General features: G+C 42.3%; 2 protein-coding genes across 6 annotated transcripts in view; one reads left to right on the top strand and one right to left on the bottom strand.

Moving 5' to 3' along the window:
- Positions 1–27152, bottom strand: part of VIM (vimentin) — an 88175-nt gene that overhangs the window by 52601 nt on the left and 8422 nt on the right. The window lies entirely within an intron of this gene.
- ST8SIA6 (ST8 alpha-N-acetyl-neuraminide alpha-2,8-sialyltransferase 6) overlaps positions 1–27152 on the top strand; it is a 70090-nt gene that overhangs the window by 35366 nt on the left and 7572 nt on the right. For 3 of the 5 annotated variants that reach the window (XM_050324728.1, XM_050324738.1, XM_050324705.1), the window contains one exon: positions 991–8570. The exons of 1 other annotated variant lie outside the window; for it this stretch is intronic. The gene's annotated coding sequence lies outside the window, so the exon portion shown is untranslated. Of the gene's footprint in view, positions 1–990; positions 8571–27152 lie in introns of those variants that run through there. One more of the 5 variants, XR_007630037.1, reaches the window with a different exon arrangement.

The raw sequence follows: 27152 nt of genomic DNA, 5'->3' as shown, positions 1-27152 counted from the left end.
TTATACATAACCTATTTGTAACACTGGAATATCAGCATGACCTTAAATTCTGCTGAAATTCTTTTATGTTTGTGGTGTCTCAGTGTAGCTAGAGAAATATGAACTGCCCCACAGTTCACTTCTAATTACCTTGAGAAAAATGATACCACATTTTAAAATAAGGACTCCTCTAGATTCCTGTCAGGCTGACAGATTTCAGCCTATCCTTGACTTGGGCAAATATTATCCAGCATGAAGTTATTAGATACATGTAATATTGAAAGGAAGGTCTTCTGCAATAGCACCCGTGCAGTACAGCTTTCAAGCACACACTTTGCTCGTGCATTCAGTGAACTAAGTTAAGCATTAAGAATAATGTTGGTAATGAAACGAGTGGAGATAGGTTGCTTCTGTTTCAGTTAAAACCCACCAGAATAGAAAAATATAGATTAAATCAAATTAGAATCTATGTTAGATTTCAATTCAAGTTGAAAAGTATTTACAGATCTGGAAGGGTTTTTTTGGTTCTTCACAGCAGAACTATCCTGTTGAAGACACAGAATCATTTCAATCTTTAGCTATTTCAAAATATGATTAAGATAATATAATTTGGAACATCTCCATATTCAGATTAGCAGTGGATGTGTTCCCGTGAAGATACTTGTTAGACCCAGCCTTGGTTAGCTTAGGAAACCTGAAGAGAGTGGTGCAGGTGGGGTAGGCGTGAGCAGTTCTGGGGTTATTCAAATGAAGGAGTCCTCCTTCAGAAAGAACAGATGCTTGAGCTAGACCAGGCACTAGCAGTCCAGCTTACCCAGGAGAATTTTGTGAGCTGATGATTCTGTATAATAGATCTCACAGACTCACAGTCTGAAATAAGGATGAAAAAGCAGATGCAGAGGGTGCAATGCATACACAGAAGAGTGAGCTATTTGCTTATTTCAAGTATAGCAAACAGTTTTTCTACTATGCGAGGAATATCAATAACATATTTTATTGTTTTAATTCCAGAGGGTGATGATCCTAAGGAAGACAATTTCTATATATCTCAGCAGTTCTGTGTTGGATTTAATCTGATGTGATTTTGTGAGCATTAAACTGCATTATTACAATAGAGAAATATTTTACACTTGGAGAGAAAAGGAAGTGATTTTTTCACATAGTGACTGCTACAAAATTATGAATTTTGAGTAATCATTTTTAAAATACAAAGTAATGATTATTTCGAAAATTCTGAAACTCCTGGCTATTGGTTTAATTGTAGCAAAGCACAATCTCAGGATGGTGGCAATATGTGACATTGATCATGTTTTACTTCTTAAAGGATCATTAAAATATTTTCATATAAGATCTCTGGTTTTGTTGGTGGCTGCATGAGTTGGCAGTGAACATTTTCAATTAAGAACTTGATCCTGTAAATACTGACATTTGTCTACATGTGAAAAGCAATGAGAAGAGCTACAGAGGAGTAATTAATTCAGAACCATGTCATTCTTAGCTTGTCCAAGGCTTCAGAGATGATAAAATCCCTCAGGTTAGAGACAGTCAAGTAGTTTATGGGCTTTCATTTTGTGGGCAATAGGTAATGCTGTGGATTTAATGGGCTTTCCTTTTGTGAGCAATAAATGGTGCTGTGGATTTAATAGGATCACTCATGTGAGTGATGGTAATTTTGGGAACACGTGTTATGAAGGACCAGAACTGTACAGTTATTTATAAACCACTCTTCTTGCTTGTGTTCCTGTCTAAGGTCTAGTTCAGCGTCAAATAAGGACAGTGAACTAGGTTCTACACTACAACCCCAGAGTCCTGGTAGAGTATGATTTTGCACATATTCCTGCTATCCCAACCATGTGGCTTGGCTGATACATGAGATGGAATTTTCATTAGAAAGATGATAGGTACCAAATGTTTAATTTCTTCTATTTCTTTTCACCTAGTATAGCTCTTATCAATAGGTGACTGCAGATAAGGAAACTGTACTAAGCATTATTAGAAGAATGTTCCTCTTACAATCAACCTCAAGCTCTTCTCATACACCAGGGTATATGAGAAAAGTGACTACATTCACTTAATTTATAGCCTATACAGTTCTTGAGCTTTCAGTTTTCCGTGTTGTCCAATGATACATGTGGTGCAACATCCTGCAACAAAAGAAAGTGAATCACATTAATATTTACAGGAGCTGTGACAAGCAGTTGTGCCCTAGCTATGGCTGCTTGTATGTGCTTATGTGCTTAAATGTTCTACCGCAGGGAAAAAAACCCAACAAACAAACAACAAAGCAAACAAAACAAAACAAAAATTGTGATAACCAGATTCTGTTAAGAGTTTCACTGACTTTTTTGAGTGTCCTTTGAATGCTCAGTTCAAAGATAGTGTCCTTCTCCTCCTTTTACAGACAGATACTATCAGGTATTTTATTTACTAAAACTCCTTTTGCTAGTCCAGCATTAAATCTTAAATCAACTGATTTAAAGAGCTTTCAGTATTCCAGTCATTTAGGATTATATGTGCAAAAAAATTCCCACTTAAATGAATTGAACCTTATAAAATAAGGTCCAAAAAACCTTTTAAATTGATACTTCCTAAGAGCATTACTTTGCTGTTGTAATATTTGAAAGTTTACCTTGCAGCAGTTTTATCATCACATAAACACTCCCAGAAGTATTAGAATCAATCATTATGGTTACAAGTCTGTTGGTTGAGACACATTCAGCATCTGGATCCATTTCCAAGATAATGATATCGGAATCCAGTACTACTACTACTCCAGCAGAAGTGTCCATAAATCCTGGTTGCAAATATAGCAGTAAAGTCAATTTTCTAAAATAAGGGATTTTTCAAAATATGTAGTGCTTTGGGGCATTGACTGATGGCACTGATACAATATGAACCTCTGGATGTCAGTAGGGCTTTTAGCAGAAACAAGATAGCAGAGCTGAGTCGATGGGTCCATCTGCGTTACCAGCTGGTGACTGAAAGAGGCGAGCACAATGGTTTGATTCACTCTGATCTGTTCTGGTTCCAGCACCACACATCCACATTTTTTCTTCACCAACAGCAGGATTTTTGTCATTTTCTGACCACAGGCACCTGCTACTTATGTGTAGAGAGCTGGCTGCTGCAAGAACCTGCATCCATGTTATGAGTGTTATGGATGATTGCTTACTGCAACATCCTAGTTATAGATCAAAGACACGTTTGTTCCCCGAAGAGCTCCTCCGATGCCATAAATCACTCACATGGACTGCCCCTGAGTGTTTGTAGCTAGAAGCTGTGCAAAGCGATTTAGTTGTTCTTTGGGTGATGCAAATAGCCCAGCTTGAGGAGAAATATGTCATATTTAATACAGAGAGACAAAGGCTTACCTGTGTTCAGGTAAGGACTGTAACTTATTCCAGTCTAGTGTAGTGCAGTGAGAGGATCTTGGCAGTGTAGCAGCTACATGTTTTGTCTTGGGGAAAATTCGTGCATTTTTCAGAGGTTCTTACATCTTTTGTATCCAGAACAATTTCAAGTTCTCTACGTGTACATAGAGATAATGCAAAGGGCATCATTTATTGCCCAGACTAAATTCAATTAAGTACTTGACATGAGTAAAGGGACAAGACAAAACCTGCTTGTGTGAAGTAGAAGATGGGGAGAGGAGAAAGTGAAATTTATTTGCAGTAGAGACACTTGTTATTTAACACCATATTGCATTATCTCAGTGAATAAATCTAAATAGTATACCATGACACACCATGAAGAGCTGAAGTTACTGTGTGCCTGGACTATTTCTGTGCAGCTATGTTACTTAAAACACACCTGTATTAGTAACTGAAAAGATTATTGTAATACATTTTAAGAGAGGTTTAGCCAAAAAGAAGAAACCTATTCTAGCTTCCTTGATGAGAAGAGATCTTAACTGGAGAAATTTGATGTAGCACTCACAAATAAGAGCAAATGGAAAGCTCTGTAGCATGGACAGACACTTTGACTTTTTAACACTGTTCCCACAAAGTTTAAACTTACCATTGACCTGAAGACCTGATCTTTCATGCTCTCAAAACCCTCAGTGATTTGTGTGGAGCACAGGACTGATAAGAAGTGCATGGAGGAATTGTTAACCCTTCTTACCCTTTTCTACAGAATGCTGTTAACTCCCTGTAGAATAAAAATATGCTGTGTTAGACTTTAGATTAAGAACCTCAGGCCTTGCTCCAGACATTAAGTTATTATGAGATGTTAGTTGCATCCAGTTTTCTCTACAGGAGTGCAAACCTTGTACTGAGCTTTATTATAGCTACTGGTGCTTTGTGCTTGGTGGCTGGGTAGTGTTAATTTGTGCACAGGCTGGAAAGTTAATAGTGGCATTTCTGTGTGACAGGGTACAATTAGATTGATCAAGACTTGCTGAAGTACACTAACTGTGGGAAATGATGTTTTCTTGGGTAGCTGAATAAATTATTTCCCATTTATTTTATATTTGTGCCAGGTTAATGTTCAATAAATGGATCTTGCACCTGGCTGGGAATGTTTATGACGCTTTTGCAAGACTGAGCCAACTACAGTTTTGATTAAGGATTCTTGTCCAAAAGTTAGGAAGGACCTTTCAGTTCCCTCTATTTCACATGAGGAATATTCATTTTTAGGGTTTGTGGGCCTCCAGTGCTGTCACATGCTGTGGAATGAATATTGAGATTAAATGGTTTTCTAAATATAGAGACACTGACAACATGCTAATAGTTCCATTGCACCTCTTCAGAGGCTGACAGTGTCCTTGCACATGACTGCATCACAGCATTATTACATTAAAGCCTGCTCAGCTGCTTTTATTCCTTCTTCTCCCCTTAATCTCTAATGTTGCATTTTCCTTTAGCATCCAGGTCTGCCTTGAGTTGGTTTCTTGTCTTCCCCCATGGAGCGCTATTTAGTCCTGTTTAGTGTCTGTCAGGGAATTTGTATGAGTATGAATCAAATGCTGCTATGCCTACAGCATAATAAAACATACTTTAAGTGACTTGGTTTACACTTCAAAGAAGGCAGCTTGGTGGGATATTCATGTTGCCTAACTGGAGGTGCTAAATTTGGTCTGTAGCTGCATGGTGACTTCAACTGCAATGCCTGGCTAACGCGGTCCAGTCCTCATTCTTGTGCTGCACTCCTTCCTCTGTGCTGTCTCTGGCTCCTGCCTGATCCTACTGTGGCACACTGAGATGGCAAAATCCTAACACGGCAACAGAAAGAGAACATTTTTTCATGCCAACAGAGCCAGGGGAATTCAGACTCAAAGGAAGGGATGAGACCACGCATATGGAATCATAGGAGCACAGCAGAGACCATTTGTTATCTGACAGCTGTTGGGCAGGTCCAGTGGTTCCCTGAGAGCTTGGTCAAGTGCAGAAGGCAACACCTCTGGGGACCTTCCTGGTCAGAAGGGAGAGATGGGCTCTTGCTAGGGGGGAATCACAGCATGACAGCTGTTCTGGTGGGCAGGAGCCCATCTCTCCCTGTAGTGCCAAAAGGTGCTGAAGGTAGCTACACTAAAAACTCTAGCTATCTACACTGCTTGATTATTGCTCCCCCTTCTCTCTTTCCAATTACAGTCATCTTAACAAGCTGTTTGCCACCAAAACATTTAGTAATGATAAGTATAAAAAATTCTCAGTTGAATGATGGGAAACTTATATAAACTTGCTTGTTATTCAGCATGCCTTTGCTGTCAGTCATTTCTAATTCCAGCACCTCAAACAGCATCTGCAGAGAACAGAGCTGCACAAGGTCTAGAGGGTTTGAGACCAGTTACTCTCACTTTGATTCTCTTTCCTTTGTACAGTAGTGAGATGACTGGCCTTAGCACCATGCTTGAGACAAGATGAAATTCTCTGTCCTCTGTGATTCGGGAGAAGAAACTAAATTATCTAGGTGACCTAGAACCCTCTGTGGCTCCCTAAATTAGTAGCAAAATATTCCTGCTGTTATGTATTACTTGATTTTGTTCAGTGCAAGTATCTGGATAAGTTGATTGGTCTGGGTTAATTGATCATGTACACCTTCAGCCTGCACAGACTCCATGATGGAGCTACAGCCTGACATAGCAATCTAGGTTTAAAAACATTTGACCTAGAGATCTTTTTTTGTCCTGTCACCTGCTTACCTGGGACAAGTCTGTGGAGGGAAATCCTGAATATCTGTGCAGTAGCTTCTCCAGGGACCCTCAGTTCCACAAAGCACACATCTGCTTGTGTACAGAAGTTGGTGTGAGATCAAGCCCAAGGAATACTCTGTGGAGTGCTTTATTCTGAAACAGCTCAATCTCAAATAACTGATAGCCACTTGTTGCACGCACTAGAGCAGTAGACTTCTTGCACATGAGCCTTTTAGTTACATGTATCTTAGTCTGAAATATTCAAAGCCAGGCAATCCTTCCTCTTGTGGTACTTCAGCAGCTGCTTTCTTTAATCTCTAGGTCTGCTAGCCAGCAACACTGACAAGGGGATCTCATATGGTATCTACTGTAGAAACCAACTCTCTTTATTTTGAATTCTGTCATTTTAGGCAAGAATATCATCCTTTTCTGAGTTTCAAAGGCTGCTGATCTCTCAGGGTAGCATGGGGAAATCCATTAGGCTTTCCAGCTACAGCATACAACAAATGGTCAGATTTACATTTATTAAGCTTTGTTCAGATTTTCACAAATTGTTTATTAATTGGTTCAAAATTATCATTATGATCAAGTAGAGCATGAAACACTCTGCAGCATGCCACTAAACAAAGGCGCATTTCACAATACCTTCCTATTCTGGGAATGCCAGCTCACCAAGGGAATGACCCCGGGTTACTGGGTTATCGTGCACTGGTCCAGCTGCGGTAGCAGCCTGTCAGTGTGCTCTTGGTGTCAAGCAAATTCCAGCAATACAAGAACTTAACGTGGTGGGAGTACTCAAGGAAACAGCTTGAGTTTCCTACAGACCAGGGAGTAAATGTAGTACTGTGGTGTGTGATAATTGAGCTCACATCACTCTGTGCATGATCAATAACTGCCCTTTGGTGGCAGGTGTTGACAAATTCTAGTTTAAGGATGAGAAGAGTCTGGCTTTGTAATACAAGAAGAAGTGGCGTCCTCCTGTTGCCATCAAAAGAACAATCAAGTCTGTCTCTTGCTAAATCCTGATGTACCTTCAGCAACACATCAGTGTTTGTTGCTGCACCCAGTACTGCTGTGTCTCATCTTTTTTCCTCTCTCTTTTCTCCATTGAGGGAGAAAACTCAATGCATGATGGAAGTATTTAATGATCCCACCATGAGTTCATGGCATCAAGGCAAGAGCCCGTCAGAATGAATCATGCTAATGGTTGTGACAGAATAGCCTATTCTAAGACAGTATTGCTGGTTTTAAATTCCTCACTATTCACTTTAGTCCCTGACAAGGGGAGATTCTTCATGGCAAGTCTGTAGTTCAGCAACCTGCTAAGCTTCTCAGCTATTGGCTTGGCTGTGATGTGTTTCCCTAAAAACACCTTCCCTTGGTGTATTTATTGTCGGTGCTTACAGACAAACCCATTCTTAAATTCTTTTGACACTGAAGTATAACAACTAACATTTCTACATGTTTTATATGCACATTTTATATAGCAGCTTCATATATATTCTTTCTATTGATATTCTTGATATTCTTTTCTTTGAGTGCCTAATTAAAATTTAAATATTCATTATATTTTTTGCCACCAGAGTCAAGTGTGTAGGAAGTTACATAATGTCACCTAAAAAACAGTGATAAAAGCCAAAAAAATTTTAAAGGTATCTGACTGATTTCTGGAGGAGTATTTTCACTAGTCATTTGGACACTTGCTTCTTAGATTTACCTTTCTAAGGTGGGTCTAAGAGGCCACCTCTGCTTCTAATTTATTTCAAGATCTGCAAGTGAGAAGGCAGGTGACTGGAGAGGTCATGCACAGGGCTGCTCCTGAGGGATGGCAAATGCGTGGTTTTTCTTTTCAGAGACTGTTCCATGTGTCAAAATGTAATTCCATGAAGTTGCCATGATAGCTTTTGCCCAGAGATTTCATCGTCTCTTAAAATGTGTATTGTTTGCATTCATTTTAGCTCCATTCTTTTCAATGCAATTATCAAAGCAGAGCTTATTCCCCATGGAGCTGGTACAATTGTGCTCTTCCACATGCTCCAAGCTCTGTATGAAGCTGCTAGTGTAGGCTCTGCTACTGCTGTTCCAAAAAGGTTCCTCAAATTCTCCCAGTGCTGAACTTATTTATGTTTTCAGATGTGAACTTGATATTGTCCAAGTAGAATGTGTGCAGCGTAATATAGAAATGTCTCTGCACAGGGTTTAGGAGGAGGCAGGAGCCCCTCAGCTGTGTGTGTGCTTTTATTACAGAAAACCAAGATGAAGTTGTATTGTTGAATCATCTGTTACAGCTCATTTAATTTGTACTCTGTTTTCATGTTTTAAGTGCCTGATGATTTTTTGTCAAGGAGGCAATGGTTTCACTGTTATAATGCATACTTAGAATTCTGTACTTGTTACGTGTTCTGTAATAGAATATTTTTGCAATTTCTGTTTGGAAATAAAGACTTATTAGGCATAATTGTGGGGGTGTTTTTCTTTTGTGAATTCCTGTGACTAAACAATCAGAAATCAGTCTTCTGAAGCGGCAGCATAGAAAATGCATTAGTCTCATTCTTCTGCAGCAGTATTAGCAACTGACAGTAGGAAGGCAGACAATTCCTTAAAATTGTGCAAGAAAAAAGCAAACTGCTTAAAAGCAGGTATAGGGGAGGGGGTTGGGGCGCTGGTACATGTATAAGTATCTGTTTCTTAAATAATATCTCCATATGGTTTCAGTCTTTTCTGTTCTTGAATGGCAACACAGTTAACCATCTTTTGTTACTTGCAATGACTTGAAATACTTTTCAGAAATTATTTATTGAAGGAAAATCAAATGAAGAAAGGAACCAAACAAGAAAAAACTAAGGTTACCATTTTCCTTTAAAAATAGCTCTTAAATTTGAAAACTATCTCTAAAAATAACTGAACACTTTGAAAACAATGATTAATGAAAAATGCTAAAAACCACTGATGCAAAAGTTTTTCATACAAAATACCATGAATGTATATCTGATAGATGTGTATCTAGTAGATTTCTACACATGTTTTAGTGGCTTATGTGGGTTTTTTTCCTTAATATAGGTTTTGGTCACATACACAGATACTTAGAGCGAACAAATTTCAAACAGATAAAGTTCAGAGAAAAAATTTTCGCTCCAGGCACTTACTTTTTACTTTTGGACAGAAGGCAGCTGTATAACTTCTGTGCTACTTACTGTGACTTCTCCAAATAGAAGCTGACTGCCTCATTAAATCAGGTCAAATATGTTCATGCAGCTGTTTTGTGAGGAGGACTATTATCCTTTAGGGCCCTCTAGGGACTGAGCTGCAGTTGGCAAATTTTATTGCAGACAGAACAGAGGGTTAGAACTGAAAGCTTTTATTTGGCCTCACAAACCATCAAGTGGTTTCTGCCTAACGATTAAGATTGGATCTTTGTGGCCTCCCTCCTTCCTGTAGTGCATGAGTCTTTTGAAGATCATAGAATCATAGAATTATAGAATCAGCTGGGTTGGAAAGGACCTCTGAGATCATCAAATCCAACCCTTGATCCAACACTACTGTGGTTACTAGACCATGGCACTCAGTGCCACATCCAGTCCCATCTTAAAGACCTCCAGGGACGGTGAATCCACCACTTCTCTGGACAGCCCATTCCAATGCCTGATTACCCTCTCTGTAAAGAATTTCTTCCTAATACCCAACCTAAACCTCCCGTAGCAGAGCTTAAGACCATGCCTTCTTGTCTTAGTGATAGTTGTCTGGGAGAAGAGAGCAACTTCATTTCATGTGGTTGTAGAGAGTGATGAGGTCTCCCCTGAGCCTTCTCTTCTCCAGACTAAACAATCCCAGCTCCCTCAACCTCTCCTCATAGCACTTGTGCTGAAGTCCCTTCACCAGCCTGGTTGCTCTTCTCTGGACCTGCTCCAGCACCTCAATATCCTTCCTGAACTGAGGGGCCCAGAACTGAACACAATGCTCCAGGTGTGGCCTCACCCGCACTGAGTACAGAAGGATCACTTCCCTGCTCCTGCTGGCCACACTGTTCTTGATCTAGGCCAGGATGCCATTGGCCTTCTTGGCCACCTGGGCACACTGCTGGCTCATGTTCAGCCTCCTGTCAATCAGCACCCCCAGGTCCCTTTCCACCTGGCTGCTCTCCAGCCACTCTGTGCCCAGCCTGTAGCGCTGCCGGGGTTGTTGTGGCCAAAGTGCAGGACCTGGAACTTGACCCTATTGAACCTCATCCCGTTGGAATCGGCCCAGCTCTCTAATCCGTCCATCTGCAAAGCCCTCCTGCCTTCCAGCTGATCAATGCTCCCCCCCAGCTTAGTGCCATCTGCAAAAGATGATCAAAACCAAAGGGTTTCTTTTGTTTGTTATGCTGACACCTGGAATTGCGTCTATGAGTGATGCAAATGCAAACGTGTGCTCATAGTCAGGGCAGTTTCTAAAGCAGAAGTAGGATTTCTGCTGTGGAAAGTAAGTGTCTGAGATTGAGCTTAGCCATCTCAAATACTTATGAACAGCCAAATGTTGAAAGAGTGGCACTGCCTGGTGATCAGGACTGCTTGGTCCAAGTACAGAATAACTGAGTGCTGCCCTAGACAAAGCATTGCCTTTTCCTCATCTCTTACTTAAAAGGGGAGCAGTCTGGGAAAAGTCAGCTGGGCAAGAGGAGAGTGGGAGGGAAGCTGCTGTTACTGAGGTTGTGCCTGTCAAGCAGTTGTTGTACCTCTGGATCACACCAAGCACAAACTGTTCTCCTAGAGTCAGAGCATCTCCCATTAAGATGGCACTCCTGCTGTGGAAACACATGGCCACTAGTGTTAGAAGGACTTAAGACAGGGATTCTTCCCATGAGCAACGACATTGTCCAAGACCAGGTTAGGTTTTCCTCTTGCCTCAAAACACTGTTAGGCAAAAATTGCCACGTATAGATGTTAAAACATGAGGGCACTGAGTTAGTCCAGGAGAAGAGAATGGTCAAAGTCCACAAGTTGAAAGCCATGCAGTGAACCAGAGAAGCTAGGGTCACAGCCACAGCACAGCCAGCAGCTGGAAAAATACACATATGGGCTGAGGAAGTCATCAAAATTTTAAAAGGTGAGGGAAGATTGCCTCCCTCTCTCGAATTCCAGTGTGAACCATGTTCAGGTAGCTAAATGTGCCTGGGTTTGGAGATACACAGCTAAGTTTTACCTTGCTTCTCCCATCCTGTATCAAGTGTTTGTGTCATTCTCACTCTGCACCAGAGCGAATTAGTAGTGAATAGGAATGTTAAGGTCTCATGGTCTCTGCAAACTGATAGATGGAACCATCTGGTTAATGGAGATACTATAATGAAAGCATTAGTTTTTAAGTATAGCAATACAGATCTTTTATCATGTAAGTGATAAAAGAGAGAGCCCACTGAGGACTTAATTTAAGCTGCTGTCTGTTTTCTACAGCACAGGCGAGCAAAGCTGAATTATTCCAGGAGCTCACATCCTACCATTGTCGTTGGAGGAAGAAATGCTGGATGTGCTGGGAAAAAGACATAAGCATTAGAATGGAATAACTTTCATCTTTGAAATTACTTTTATTAGGTAATTTGAGAGAGTGGTAGGGCAAAAATAATCTAACTGAATTCCAAGTGCAGTTCTGCTTGTGTAACTCCAAACCTGCAGGGACATCTTTTTGTTTAGCTTTTAATCTTCTTTGTAAGGACAAAAATTGCCCTTGTATTACATATGTGGAGTTTTAACTGAGCAAAATCACTCAGAAAAGGTCCCTCAATTCGAACTGCCCCTCTAATACCAATACTTCCCCTTGAACAATATGCATTGTGGAAAACCTACTGTGAGCCCAGGCTGGACCCTGGGAGTGGGCTGCAGCCCCCTGCCTTCTCTGCCCTCTAACAGAGCACATGCACAGCTCTTGCCTGTGGGCTGCTGCTGACTCCCAACCAGCCCTGTGACGTGCCAAGGAGTCCTGCCAGGAGGGCAGCAATGATGGGTCTGAACCACTTGTAGAAGAGGAAGGAGTTGAGGTAGGTGGCCTCAGTAAATGTCCTAAATCTGGATTTTGATATAAAAGAGAAGCAAAAGGACTCCTACCCTAGATGGATTTTAAATTAATTGGTTCTATTTTCAGAAATACAGGATTTTTAAGCTCTCCAGATTTGGATACAGGATCCAAAAAGGACAATGATGTTCTCTGAGGCATTGGAATAGAGGAGTAAAGGACAAGACTGAAGATACTCTGGATATCCTTGTGTGTGATAAATCATGGAGAAATGTTATGAAGGGAGGATGAGGGGGGTGTGATTACTAAGTGGCAGAGGGAGTAATCTAAAATGGGAAATTGCTGTACTCTGATGTTGAATACACGGTTCTCCATCAAATACTGGTATAAAATAACTTCTTTTTAAAAAGCCAGACATGTTGAAGCACTTAATGGGCCAGAGTGAGAGGCAAAGCTAGCAGCTGGGGCACAGGTCTACCAGTGTCCTTGGGAATCTCACCTTGCTCTAAAGCTGAGCAGGATGGCAGAAGGAAATAGCCTGAGATTCATCTCACCAACCACTCTCCATTTCAAGGCAGGGAGATTTGTATGCCCAGCTCCACGGTCCGTAAGTACAGGAGGCTACTTCACTGTCAGGATGACTACTTTTTATATAAATTTCTACATCATAAAAACCTACACTTATTAGATCAGTCCCATCATTCCTGTCCTACACTTTCCCAATCTACATTGAATGTTTCTTTTACAGTGCCTTAATCATAGAGCTCTGGACTCTGTTGGCCCTATTTGTTCTGCTGCAATACAGATAATAATTTCTAGAATGAAATCTCTTTCTCTGAATATATTTAACATCTTTCAGAAGAGTCTAAAATAGAAACTCTAAGAACATTAACTTAGAGCACTTTTCAAGTTCATCTTACTTGCAGTCCATTAAAGTGAAGTGACAACTGAGGTATGACATGAAGTAATTATACTGATTGTGTTGTATATGCTCTGCAGGAGCTGAGTGATTTGCTGAGGATATTAATTTCAAAAGTCAGACAGCAAGAGATCAGATGAGATGAAAGATCACTGCAAAGTGACCTCAGACCAGGGGAAAAGAAAAGGAAGAGAGGGTAGTGTGGTCCAGCTGAGGAGTTCCAGTGCTGTACAGTCTAGCAGTGAACTGAAGCAGATTCTGACATCTGACATTCTGACACCAAAGGTGGTTTCCATGGAACTGAATGCAGGTGTCATCACTACAGTTCAAAGTCACCGCTATGGGTTCCCTTTATGGTCTTGATGAGGAGTATAATTCATCTGGCTTGTTTTAGTTGTCTATGTTGGGATGTGATAAATTATGCCCTGGATTCCCTGGTTTATGAATAGAGTGTAGGGTGACTAGCTGGGCCACCCTGTTCAGTGTGCTGACCCATAGTTCAGTGTTCCACTCTGAGGGACTATGGAGTGGGTGAAATGCGGATACGACCCCAGACTGAGCTACCATCTACCCTATTCATACAAAGTTGTGACCAGGGAAATAGTAACTATCTAACATCACTTAGAAATAGCATTTGAGGAGATCAGGTTGATAAGGATTCTCTGAAAGAGAATAAGGATAGATTCACCTTTGTGAATAACAAACATAGTGAACTTAATTTCTTTGACCTCTAAAACAATTTTCACGGTCACATAAAGTTAATCAGAATGGAAAAGCTCTTTATCAAATGTTCACAGTAGAAATCAGTATTGGATTTATGTACTTGAACTGTTGTGCAGCCCTGAATAGATACATTAAAAGTAGTTTAATCGGATTGTACTTTGGCTTTAGCTTACTTCAGCAATCTAGCAATGCAAGTAAAACTGCTTTCACTTAGGGATTGTCGCTGCTTTGCTTGAATAAATTCATTAGCAAGGCATAAAGTAACTGCGAGTCTGCAGGGCTTTGGCTAAGCCATGGGCTAGATCTTCCTGAGGGAACCAAAAACTAGAGATAAGTAATAGCCAGTTCTTAGTGTAATACAACACTACAAAGAGGATGTCATGAAGCTTGACTGGGCAGCTTATTCCTTGAATCTGGATATCCACACTCAGAGAAAGGTAAGCAGGAGTAAAAGCATGATTCTGTGCAGGGACCTCCACACTCATTACGTTCCTCATGGCTTCGCCTGTCATTTGCCAGAAAAAGTGTCAAACTACTTTAGTTTCACCAAAGTTTTGACTTGGCCAAGAAACAACGTTGTGGCACACCCAGACCAAAACAAAAGTCTGTAATCATCATGGTTATTGCTGCTACTGACTCATGGACTTCATGGAAAAACACAGGCAGTCCCTGAGCTGAAGGCCCTGGGCTCAAGGGCTCTGAGCACATTTCCAAGGATCCCTGGTCCCTTGTGGTTTTGGCTGCTAAGGCTCATCCTGTACTGAAGAAGAGCCTGGCCTATACAGCCTGCCCCAGGTTAACCATCTGGGCTGATATAACCACCTTGTGTAGTGAGAAACAGGCCCTTTTTCCCATCCATCACAGTGCTCTTATGCCTCCAGTGACGAAAGAGAGCCAATTTAAACAAGAGGTTTAGTTTTTGGTTGGCATCAAAAGATCACCTTGCTCACTGATTAAGGTTGTATCCTTGCATGGCACCATTAACCATCAGTACTCCAGCCTGTGCAGCACAAGCACCATCCATAAATGATAGTGAGAAGGGATGCCAACCAGTTCTTGGCCATAAGGAATCTTTTCTCTCTTTCCATACACCTGGAAATGAGGAGAGACATTGCAGTTAAGAGGGAAGGATGCCTTTGTAGGGATCTTTTTGTTCTTCATGTAGTGAAAGTAGACAGTAGTCTCTGGATTTCTCCATGGCCAAGTCCTCTATTATTCCATCTGCAAAATGTGGCCAACAATGCTTGGTCCTCTCCTAGTAGTGTTACGGGGGTAGATAGTACATCTTGAGATCTGTTTATGTCCTGTATGATGGAGACCATGTGTGACCTACAGACAGACAGCATTCCCTCTCCCTAAAACCTGCAGTTCGTCTCTTGCTGCTATTCCACATCTTGATCTATGCTTGATTGGCCATGACATAAAGCACAACTGGGCAGTTTAGATGCAGAGTACCATTATCATGAAATTTAAATTACAAAGATAAAAAAACAGATCAAAAGAACAAGGAGAGAATTTAACATTTTTGATTAGCTTTTTTCCTGAATTTTCTTAACTTAAACCAGAGGTGATTCTGTCTTCCTGTAATAATCACCTATTTCCAAGAAATGAAAATACACTTGCAAAACTAATAAATGAGAATCTATTTGCGAGGATATTTATTTATGCGCCTGGCACTTCAGGGTGTTTAGAGGGTAATCTCAAACTGTGAGCTCTGCACTGTGTGAATTTAGAAGCGATTTTTGTAAATGTCAAGTATTTATTACATGAAAAAAAACATTTGGAGTGTGGAGCAGGTCCCCAGTGATATACAGTGCATTTGGGGACAGGCTTCTTGGATGAAGAGAAATAATATTTGAGACACAAAGAGCAAATCCTCTATTTGAAATTGCTTTGTGTACACTGAAAGGAGCTTGAACAAAGGTAGGCGGCTAGCTCAGTGTTTTGCTTTGTCTCATGCATAAAATAGTGGTTTTCCAAGCCTTTTATATCCAAGCCTATACCAATCTGTCTTTTCTCAGTCCTGAGGCACTTCTGGTTCTCTTTCTTACCCCCATAACAGCTCTAGGAGGCTCCGTTCATACTGCAGGCAAATAAACCCTGCAGAATTTATTTGTGTAGGATTTTACCCACATAATATCTTACCTTAATGTCAACATATCTCAAAGTGCGAAGCAGTAAAGTGCAAGTCCCCAACTGGGCACTGATGGTATGGAATATAAGGGACTGATCTCTTGTGAGAAGCCCAGGATGCCTGTTGTTTTGCTTGGAAATATGAGAACCATCAGAAGCAAGGGAAGGAACACTTAAAGGTGGCCTTGCAGTGACATCAGCCAGCTCCCTCAGCACTCAAGGATGCATTTTGTCAGGGGCCAGGGGTTTATGCATGTTTATGCAGTTAGGTTTTCTCTGACCTGATCCTCTTCCAGCAAAAGTACACCTTTCTTGCTCCAGTCTTTCACCCTGGTCTCTGAGGATTCCTGAAGTTGTATCTTTCTGGCAAAGGCTTAGGTAAAGAAGACATAAAGTACCTCAGTCTTGTCCATATCCTGTGTCACCAGAACCCCTGCCCCTTTCAGCAGAAGGCCCACATTTTCATTGGTCTTTTTTCACATTACATATTTATGGAAGCTTTTCTTGTTGCTCTTGACGTTCCTTGCCAGACTCAACTCAAGGTGGCTTTGGCTCTTTCCCAACCGTGCCTGTAAGCTCAGATGGTGTCTCTGTATTTCTCACAGGTTACCTGACCCTGATCCTACTTCCTGCACATTTCATTTTTAGGTCTGAGTTTTGCCAGCAACTCCTTAACAATCCACACAGGCCTCCTGACATTTTTGCTTGACTTTCTGTTCTTTAGGATGGATTGTTCTTAAGCATAAGTAATGTGATTGTTGAATATCAACCAGCTTTCTTGGACCCCTCTTCCCTTCAGGGTTCTATCCCGTTTTCAAGAGGATCCCTGGAGAGGCCAAAGTCTTCTATCCGAAAGGCCAGGGTTGGGATCTTGGACTTTGCCCTGCTGTCTTCTCTTAGGATACTCTACTCCACCATCTCTTGGTCCCTGCAGTCAAGGCAACCTTTGACTTTCATCCCCAGTGAGCCTTCCCTTATTTGTAAGTGTGAGGTCCAACAGAGCACCTCTCTCTGCTGGCTCCTCTGTCACTTGAATTGAGGACCCTCCAAGGGTGTGCTCTCCCTCCAGCAGATATTGGTGTGATTAAAGTCCACCATGAGGACCAGAGCCAGAGAATGTGAGGCTGTGGAAGGCCTCATCTACTTTTTCTTCCTGATCAGAACAGACACCCTCTGCATCAGGCACCTCCTTCCCCACAGAGGTGTCTGATAGCTTGGGGTGGAGGTCCCTGATGGGGCTGGGGCTGCCCCATCCATCCTTCCACACCAGCCTGCCCTGTTCCCTGGCTGGGGGAGGTGGGACAGCCCCTGATGGTGAAGTTGTTCCCTGCCAATCTGTATGGGGAGCATCTTACAGTGCCTGTTCATCTTATGACAGTGTAAGTCAAGGTTTGTGGATAGAGGTCCTGTATTTTATTAGTCCATCTAATAAGGTTGGGAGAAAATGACAAGCTTTCATCAGAAAGCTTTTCTTCATCTCTGAAATAGGTGCCATGAAGTTCAAAGCAATTGCTCCAAGGTCAATTAGGTGTATAGGAGCTCCACTACCTACAGGAAAAGGCAGCTAGAGAACTATAAGTTAAAGGAGAGAAAAGCTAAGAACAGATCTTGCAAAGGACAGAGCACCAAGTAATTTATAGCCTTTGAGGAAAGTGGAGAGGTTAGTGGTGAAGAGGATATAGCAGCTGCACATACTAAAGTTCAAAATAAAGCCAGGAAGGAAGAATTATATGGAAGCCCATTTGAATAAAGCTTTCATCAGAAGTAGACAGCAATTAAAAAACAAAAAACAAACAAAAAAAACCTCACAAAAAAACCCAACCAAACAAAAAAACCAAACAAAAAACCACAACAACAACCATAACAAAAAAACAACAAATCACTGCACAGAAAACCAAAACAAAAGCCCAAAATAAAACAAGACAAAAAAACAAACAAAAAACCAAAACAAAGCAAAAGAAATAAATAAAACCTCACACAAAACCCAACAAACCCTAGAAGCTAAAAAATTGAAAATGCTGATTAGACACAAAGAGATTTTTTTGAGACACTTTATGTCCTAGTTTCATCTGGGATAGGGTTAATTTTCTTCCTAGTATCTGGCACAGTTCTGTGTTTTGGATTCCATATGAGAATCAAGTTGATAACAAACCGATGTGTTGGTTGTTGCTGAGCAGCTCTACCCTTAAATCAAGGACTTTTCAGCGTCTCATGCTCAGTGAGGAGGGGCACAGTTATCTGGGACAGAGCATGGCCAGGAGAGCTGACCTGAACTGGTCAAAGGGATATTCCACACCATAGGACATCATGCCCAGTGTCTAAACTGGGGGAGTTGGCCAGGAGGGGCTGATTTCAACTCAGGAGCAGGCTGGGCATTGGTCAGCAGGTGATGGGGAAGGGAAAGGGGAAGGGGAAGATAAAAACCGCCAAAACTCACAATCAAACAAACAAAAAAAACACACCCAAATTTAAAAGGACAGTGAAGGGAACTACTAAAAGTTGAGAGAAGTCCTGTCCAAATAAGAAACCCATGAAAGTCTGACAGTTGAAAAGTTGATCTCTAGTGGGATGGACTAAATGCCAGTTCAAGAGGCAAGTTGCTAATAAAAAAACGCTTTCAAACACATCCAAACCATAGTGTCTGCCAGAAATTCAGAGCAGCTTAAATCAAGACAATCAAGAATAGAAGGATTAATCAGCAAGATAAGGCCATAGGAAAAAACTTAGATGAATGCAGCTCATTAAGAAAAAGGTGAAGGAGCCCCCTGAGACAGCTGAAGAACAATCTCAAACTGAAAAGGTTTTGAAACAAATCAATACATTGACAGGTAAAGAGAAGGCAGGATGGGAACCATCAAACAGCTCTGTAGCAACTCAGCATGAAACTGCTAATTTGTGAGCTGCAATGCATCTGCTGTCAGAGGAACAGTCAATGGGCTGCATAACTTCAGGCTCTTAAAAAAAGGCTCCAGGGTGATGCTGAAATCTAAAGAGCAACAAATCTAATGTTTTTACCTGGCAACATCAGGAGGAACTGTGTGAGCAGCTGTGCTGAGGAGGACTACCTGCATTTTTTGCTGAGGAAGTCATGCCTCATGAATTGGGTGAAAACATCTATTGGATTTTACAAGCTTTGTGGGTAAGGGTGATGCAATGGAAGATTTTTGTCAAAAACCTTTGTATAACACTTACTGCAGATTCCTACGGGATACCCTAAGAGGGCACATTCTCCCTGTTTTAGGCTAGAAAGCAGAAAATGACAGAAATAATGGAGAGCCTTCACTGTAGAAGGAAGCTGTCAGTGGGCTGCCTTAAGTACTTACACACTGGATTTTACCATTCAGTTCAGTCCTCAGTGACCTAGACAAGGCTGCCAGGCAGCTTGACAAAAGTTTTCAGTTGGTACAAAATTATTAGGGGCAATCAGTATTAATGCCAAACTCAAAGTTGCAGAAGGGTATGGCAGTCTTGGTTAACTGGGCGATCAAACAGGGAATGAAACTTTAATGTCAATGACGGCAAAGTAGGGGGAAAAAAGTCATAGCTATTAGTCCTTAGAAAAGAGATCTTTGAGTGACGGTGGATAACTTTCTGAAAACATCAGCACAGTACTGAGCAGTGATCAAAAATGTAGCTAGGATATTTTTCCTTACTTTGAAGGCAACTGAGCGCAAAACAGGAGTTCCCATTATGTCACTCTGTTGTTGCTCCAATGCACATCTTGAAAACTGCATGTTGTCTTAGTCACCTTCTTTTAAATAGATTGTAGCAGAACTAAAATGAGAAGTAAAGTGATGAGGATTATTAGGGTTACAGGATGACTTCTCGATGAGAAGACACTATAAATGTTGGAACATGCAGAAGTGCTGGAGGAGAGCTACTAGAGAACCACAGAATGGTTTGTGTTGGAAGGCACCTGAAAGATCATGTAGCTACAACCCCCCTGACATGGGTAGGGACACTTTTCACTAGACGAGGTTGCTCAGAGCCCCATCCAACCTGTCCTCGAACACTTCTAGGGGTGGGAAGTCTGACAAATGAGGGGTGACATGGAGGGGTTGAGTACCATGCTTCATAACACAAGAACTCCTACAAAGTCAACAAAATAATCAGACAATAAGGATAAAACAATCAAAAGAAAATGTTCAAATGTTCTTCCCTGGTATACTGTCATATTATGAAATACAGGCTGTTAGAAGCTAAAAATAAAGAACTATTCGTATCAAGTCAGACAAATTCATCAATGGTCTGGATAAAGCCACTGACACAAAAAGCCTCTGAATCCTAATTTACCTGAAATAAAAGCTATTCCGGGGATTGGAGCCATGTCCCTTATACCATTTTTTTTAGCAAGATCTGTAGGAGACTGGGTGGATCACTGATTTGACCCAATTAGGCTGTTCATATGTTGCTTTAGAGCTCTGGCCTTTACTTCACCTCCCATCTGCCAGGCCACCAGTTTCTATGGATCCTTTTCCTGACCATTGAGTATAACTTGATATAACAAAGCTAAATTTTCTGGGGGAGTTGATCTTTCCCCTCTGCACAGCCCTGATGAGGTCCCTCTGTAGTGCCATGTCCAGTTCTGGGCTCTCCGGTACAAGAGAGAGATGGATTTACTGGAAGAAGTCAAGCCAAGGGGCACAAAGACAATGCAGAGGTTGGAGTACCTGACACACAAGTAGAGGAGAGCTGGGACTCTTCAGCCTGGAGAAGGCTCAGAGGGATCACATCAGTGTGTATGAACAACTGATGGCAGGAATACCAAAGACAGAGCCAGGCTCTCCTCAGTGCTATCCAGTAGCAACAGGCAATGAAGTGAAACCCAAGAAATTCTGTTTAAATACAAGACACAACTTTGTCACTTTGAGAGTAACTGAACACCAAACAGTATTTGTGGCCAGGATAGACACATATCCTACCAATGCAAGAATTTCCTGCTTCAGACCCCTCTTAGATCACAGTCCAGTATTTTTTAGCCTAAGGCAGCTTTGTGCTGTTTGGCAGGAGTGGTACAGGCACACACTTCCACGGCTGCCCAGCTGCAGGGCACTAAGGGCTGAGGGGGAAAGCTGGGGGCAGCAAACCTATCATACACTGCAGCAAGCATCATCAAAGAAGGACTGCTGGAATAGAAAGTATGTTTGCAATTGTCACCTCCAATTTGAAAAATAAACTTTAAAAATATGACAGTAATAGTTTCAGTAGGTGGGAGCCAAGGTAGTTTTGCAGTATTTAGGTATTAGTTAGAATGGAAACCTGGCCTGGACATGGAACACTTCAGCCAGCAAAAACTCCCCATATTACTCACTTTTCCCTTATGGTAAAGCTGGTTATATAAAAGGGCAGAGTTTTTCTAGCTTGTACATTGTTTCAACATCCACCAAATCTATAGGGTATTTTATTGAGAAATCTGGGCTTAAAACCATCCCCCTAGTTTGGAAAACATGGACTTTGAATCTGGGTCATTCTCAGACCTCACACATGGCCTCCACCCTGCTGCCAGGTACCCATCTGCAAGATTCATGCACTGGGTCTGCAACGGATGGAGTTCGCTGTCTTCATAGCAATCCCTGGGGTGCTGTGCTTTGGATTTGTGACTAAAACAATATTGGTGGCACAGTGACCCACTGGGACAGAGCATGGCCAGGAGAGCTGACCTGAACTGGTCAAAGGGATATTCCACACCATAGGACATCATGCCCACTGGCTGTTACTGAGCAGTGCTTGCAAGGCATTAAAGCTTTCTTTTTATTTCCCTCTCTGATCCATCATCTAGTTGGCTGGGTGTGGGAAAGACACTGGAGGTGACAGTTGGGACAGCTGATCTGAACTGGCCAAAGGGCCATTCCATGCTTAATCATGCAATGTCATGCTTAATCAGCTCAATCACCAGCTATAAAGATTGAGGTAAAGGAAGAAGAAGGCTTCCAAGGTGGCCATTGTTGGGACACCACCTGGGCATCTGTCTGGGTGCGCAGTGGGCCATAGTGGGCGATTGCTTTTGTTTTTCCTGGCACTTTTTCCCCTCTTTTTTCTTCACCTGTTAAACTGCCTTTATCTCCATTCACAAATTGCCTTACCTTTGTTTTTAGTGTTTTCTCCCCCCATCCCACTGAGAGGGACAGGGGGCAGCAAGCCTCTGTGTAGGTACTTGGCCACTTGGCTGCATTCAACCCACCACTCTTCTCCATCCTGACCATGCTTTTATTTGCTGTCTGCCAAGTCTGTGACATTGTCCTGGACTTCAGAATCACAGCCAGTAGCAGAGAATAACTGCAGAGCAGTTCTTGGGGAAAGCAGTGTCTTTCTCTTTGCAGCCATACCGTCTCTCATGGTTCACTGTGGGCAAGGATCCACCGGCAAGGAGAAATGCTCCACGCAAGCCGCCTTCTCCTTGCAGTTCATGCCACCCACCACAGGGAGACAGCTGCAATACATCTGTGGAAATGTCAGGCTGAAGTGTTTGTACAGAAACTACGACAGACCACTGTGCAGAGATGTGGCTGCTGTGGAGTTGCCCTTTCCTGAAGCAATGAGTTTGGTTGCTGCAGATGGAATCCCACAGACATTTTTTACCTCTGGCCAGCTCATGGGCCTGGGGAATGGCCCTGACTGGGTTGTGAGGGGGTCTGTTAGCCAGAGCATTGCTGTCCATAGTGCAGAAGAAGGGAACAGTGGAATGAAGGATGCAATATGCTGCAGAGAGGAGTACTACAATTAAGATAGCTCTATGCTGTTAGGGAAACAGCTTTTCCCCTGTTTGTGCTACAGCCTTCCTGCTGAAGCTGGGAATTTCACTTGAACTATGCTTTGCATTGGTACCCCATAATTCATTTTGTGGAGACTTGTTCTGAAATCAAAACTGGAAAAGTACCTGGACCTGAAAACAGCAAGTGTCTTAAAAGTACACAGTGCTAACAGCCCTCACAGTGGACCCCTGAGGTTAAATTCCACTTCTGAGCACTGCTGTGCTCCATGGCCCCCCATTTGAAACAGGGCCGACAATAACCCACCTGTCACAGGGGTCTCGCAAAGAACCAGGAATAACAGCAGAGGGTACTCTACAGGAAATTAAAAATTCAGACTCTTTAAAGCAGATAAGCTGGGGGAACACACATGCAGGTGTGAAATGCTCTGGCAGTGAGCAGTGGTGATTCCTGAAGTGCAGTTGGGTGTGTGCACTGCATGAGAACAAGGTCCATGAACTTGCACCTGAAATCCTTAGCATTATGCATGAGAAAAAAGGGACCAAATAAAGATTGAAGATGTAATTTTATTTTTGGCACTTTCTAATTCTGCATGCATGACTGCACTCAAGTAAATGTCTCTTAGAGCAGTTTATTGTGTGCAAATTGCTTAAAAATTTTCAGTAATATCCAGGCTTTCCTTCCCCTGTAGAATGTTTTTATAGTTAAAAACTTGTTAGAGCACCAGCAAAAATCTCTATGCAGCCACTCAACTGCTCATCCTCTTCAAACATTGAAGTTTATATCCTGTAGGTATCTTCCCTTTCACCACTTGGTATAAGCAAGCAGTGGTCAGGAGCAGGAGCCTCCCAACACCAGGTGTACTCCAGCAGGGTGTAATCTCCATGTAGTCTGGGTCCTTGGTGACTGTCACCAACAGCCCCATGACAGGGATGTCAGCCACAAGTTTCTCCATGCTCCTTGAGTGCCTAAAGGTGATTGAGAGTCTACAGGATATGTTTTAATGGACTAATGGGAGAACCAGCCTCAAAGCACCCAGTAACCCGCTTTCCTGTGGGATTTTGCACCTGCAAATAGGACTTTAAGTGTGAGCCCTGTAAGTGCTCTAATCACTGGCAGCACTGGGCACCCTACCTGGCATGATGGGATATGCTCAGACCTCATTTGAAGGTCTAACGACCCGTTAGGATGAGTGTTTCCCGTAAGCAGTTTTCTGAAAGTTCCTCAGGTGCTTTTGTGGCTTTGCATGAGGTGCCCAGGCACCTGTGTGCCTGTGGATCAGCACCCTGCAGCCTGAGGCACAGCGATGCCATGCCCCCACCACCAGCCCTGATGGACCTTGCTGCCATCAGGCTACATCCAAAGTGTCCTGAGCTCTTTAAACCTCACAGGTAAACATTCAGGACCTCCGAGCAGTCTTGTAACTGTTTCCTCCATGCACTTTGAATAATACAGGTGTTCCCACTGAGCACAGTAGGACAGCAGTGAAACTACGAGTCATTTATAGAGGTAACAGCTGAAAAGAGCTGGGATAGGGAAGGGAGGGGAGAAGGGCAGAACCTTTAGCTGGGCCAGAACTCTGAGCATTCTGTGAGCCAAATATGTGTGTTCAGCACTGAAATACTGGATAGAGAGATTAAGAAGAGAAGAGGAGGAGAGAAAGAGAGAAAGAAAAAGAGAGAAAAAGAAATAAAGGAGAGGAGGGAAGGAGGCAGGGTGTATATTTGCTGTATACTAAAGCAGACCCACTGGATGGCAGAAGTGCATTTAGCTGTATGTTCCCAAGAGCTTGGAATATCGAGTCTCTGCTAACAATTTCTGTATTTTGTAAGATTATTTAAAAAAAAAAAAAAAAAGAAAGAAAGAAAGGAAAGGAAGCTTCCAGCTAAATGAGCCAAAATAAACTAAATATGAGGATTCTTAGTTATCTGGAGAATTAATATTATTTACTGTAGGAACAGCTCACACACTGAGAGGTAGTCGCTCTATAAGTTCACAGGAGCAGCTTCTCTGTGTTTGCTGGAGGGCAGGACAAGCACCCGACCATCGGTGGGGGCTGCACCGCTTGGTAGGGCTGCTGCCTGGAGTTATTAGGATGTGAAACAGTTCTGAGGTCAGCTGCTGGCTCAACACTAAGCAGCTTTCAGTAACTGTTTGTGAGCATGGGGCTGGTGCCCCTAGATCAAACACTGAGAAGTTTATACAATCATCATTTGCTCTCCTTTCCACCATGAGGATACTCTCACAGTAGCACAGAGTGCAGGTTTTTGAGGTTTCCTGCAATATTCCTATCCCCTTGGCAACTAGGTTTATTTATTTTTATTTGTTTTTCTATTTATTCCCGGGGCTGAAAGCTCTGCCACATGCTTCTCTGTGCTCTGAGTAAATCCAAACACAGAAGAGCCAGGAATAATTCCTTTGCTGCACTGTCAGTGCTTGATAGAGTCACTTCTTTTATCTACTGAATGAAGTGATCAAAGGCAGCAGAAAGCAGTGAGCCAGGTAGCTGGCAGCAGAGGGAGAGCAACATTTGAAAGACTATCACAATTCAGGTAACCTCCAGCAATCAATGTGCATCTCAAAAAGCACACTGTGCTGTGGGTCTCTGCCCAGAGTCACTGAGGGTCCCTACTGTCCCCTGGTGGAGCTGGCTTTCCCTGCCCACACGCTTCCACATGCCACTGACCAGGGCTCCCACACTGTTTCAGATTAAACAAATTATGTGGAACATTGGCCTGATCTTTTCAATATCCAAATCAAGAAATACTTCAGTAGTCTGCAAAAAGCAGGACATCAGCCTCTTATCCCACCCTTGTCCTGAAAGGGTGTAGACACCTGTGCCTATTCAGTGTTCAAAATGAGATATTACACATGGCCAGAGCTGTCATTTTCACATAAAGCATTTCCCATGCAAGCTTGGTTTTGTGGGTTTTTTTTAATCATTCTGGATGTTGAAAAGTAAAAGAAAACCTGGTGTCTGTAATCTCTGCAGCATGAAAGAGGCTGGGTTCACTCTTTCAGTTTTAGTGAGACTCTCCTACTCACCACGCTGTGGACCAGCTTGAATCTGTCCTGCTTTGCAGCAAGCAGCGGCTGAGGCTTAATGCCAGGCACTCTCCTCAGACTCACTTCTGGCTCTTCTGCATGGAAGAGTCAGCAGAACAAACACAGGATCAGTTTCAAGACTTTTCTCTTGGGTAAGCACCTAAAGCACCAAGCTGCACATATCCCACCCTAATGGATTTGCATGTTTTGCTGAACATCAGCCCAATTGTGGTGTAACAGGGAAAACTCCCCTCTGGCCTGCCAGGAGTTGGAAGTTAGAGGCTGAAGTCCTCTATGAACACAGAACAGCAGCACCATGCCTTGTTTGAAAATTTAGGTTCTTTTCTGCTGTGAAGAACAGCTTCAGCACTTCTGCCCGGGTGGTTCAAAGATGCAAACTGCTATCACACCCAGTCCCCCACCTTCAGTTTGTGGGATACCTGGATGTCTGAGCTGCAGAGGGTTTCAGGACATCCCAGGCATTGCCCACTAGCATCCTAGCTGCAGGTCTCCTAACCTGGGGCCAGAGGCAACAGAGATGGGAAAAGCAGACTCCTAGTGCCCCCTCACTCCAGTGCCTGCACTGCATCCAGTTAGTCCTGAGTTTGAGCCAAGGGAAGAACTAATAAGGATGGAAAAGAAGCAATTTGTTTTCATCCCTATCAAATATGGTAATAGGTTTTTCTTACAGATCGTTCCCATGTGCTTTTGAGAGTGCCTGTACAACACAAAACTACTACCCTTACCTTGAATGAGCACTGAATGCCATACGTATTTACCGAACAACTCATTTGCTTTTACCTATTCCACAAAAATTGTTACCTCAGTAAAAGCTTACAGGAAGCAGGTTTTACAGGCATGATGGGGAACAGAGTAACTACTTTCATAGGGCTGTCTTGTGGTCTCAAATGTTTAAATTTGAGAAGTTCCTTCCTCTGCAAGAGAATTTAAGTGTTCACAGAGGACCTCAGCCCTTCACTTCTGCCTTCCACAAGACTATAGCAAGTCAGATGGGAGCTTTCTCTTTCCCATTCTTCTGCACTTATGCAGATGTTCAGCAGAGAACACCATGCATGGTGGCTCTCTGTTTTTAAAAAAGAGTTTAAATACTAGAATTAAGTCAGCAATAAAGCAAGTTAGTCTCTCCTAACCCCCACTCCATATGAAAACTTCATTTAGCTTCTGTAATACAGACAAGCCTTTGGGAACTAGTCTTTCCTGGAAAATGAGGTCAATACACCAAGTCAGCTGTTAACTTGCAAAGGTGCTGTCTGAGATAAGAGCTTGCGTGAACTATTTCTCTGCTACATAACTAGTATGTTTTATAAAACCAAGTTTTAAGGTATTTTGAGCATGCTTAGCTCTTAGTAACCGGGTTAACTAGTATATGGAAGCAAGATTAACTTTTATTAGCTTGAAGTATCATATTTTATTCAATTGATAAGAAATATCATAATACATTATGCATCTGCCAGTTATAGTCCATTTTAGTTGGTTCCAAAACCTAAGCAGTAAATGAGTAAGA

The sequence above is a fragment of the Myiozetetes cayanensis genome, unplaced genomic scaffold (genome assembly GCF_022539395.1).
Source record: "Myiozetetes cayanensis isolate MyiCay16 unplaced genomic scaffold, myiCay2020 scf1, whole genome shotgun sequence".
NCBI lineage: Eukaryota > Metazoa > Chordata > Aves > Passeriformes > Tyrannidae > Myiozetetes > Myiozetetes cayanensis.
Note: the sequence above shows the minus strand (reverse complement) of the source record. Positions and strands in the feature narration are given on the sequence as shown.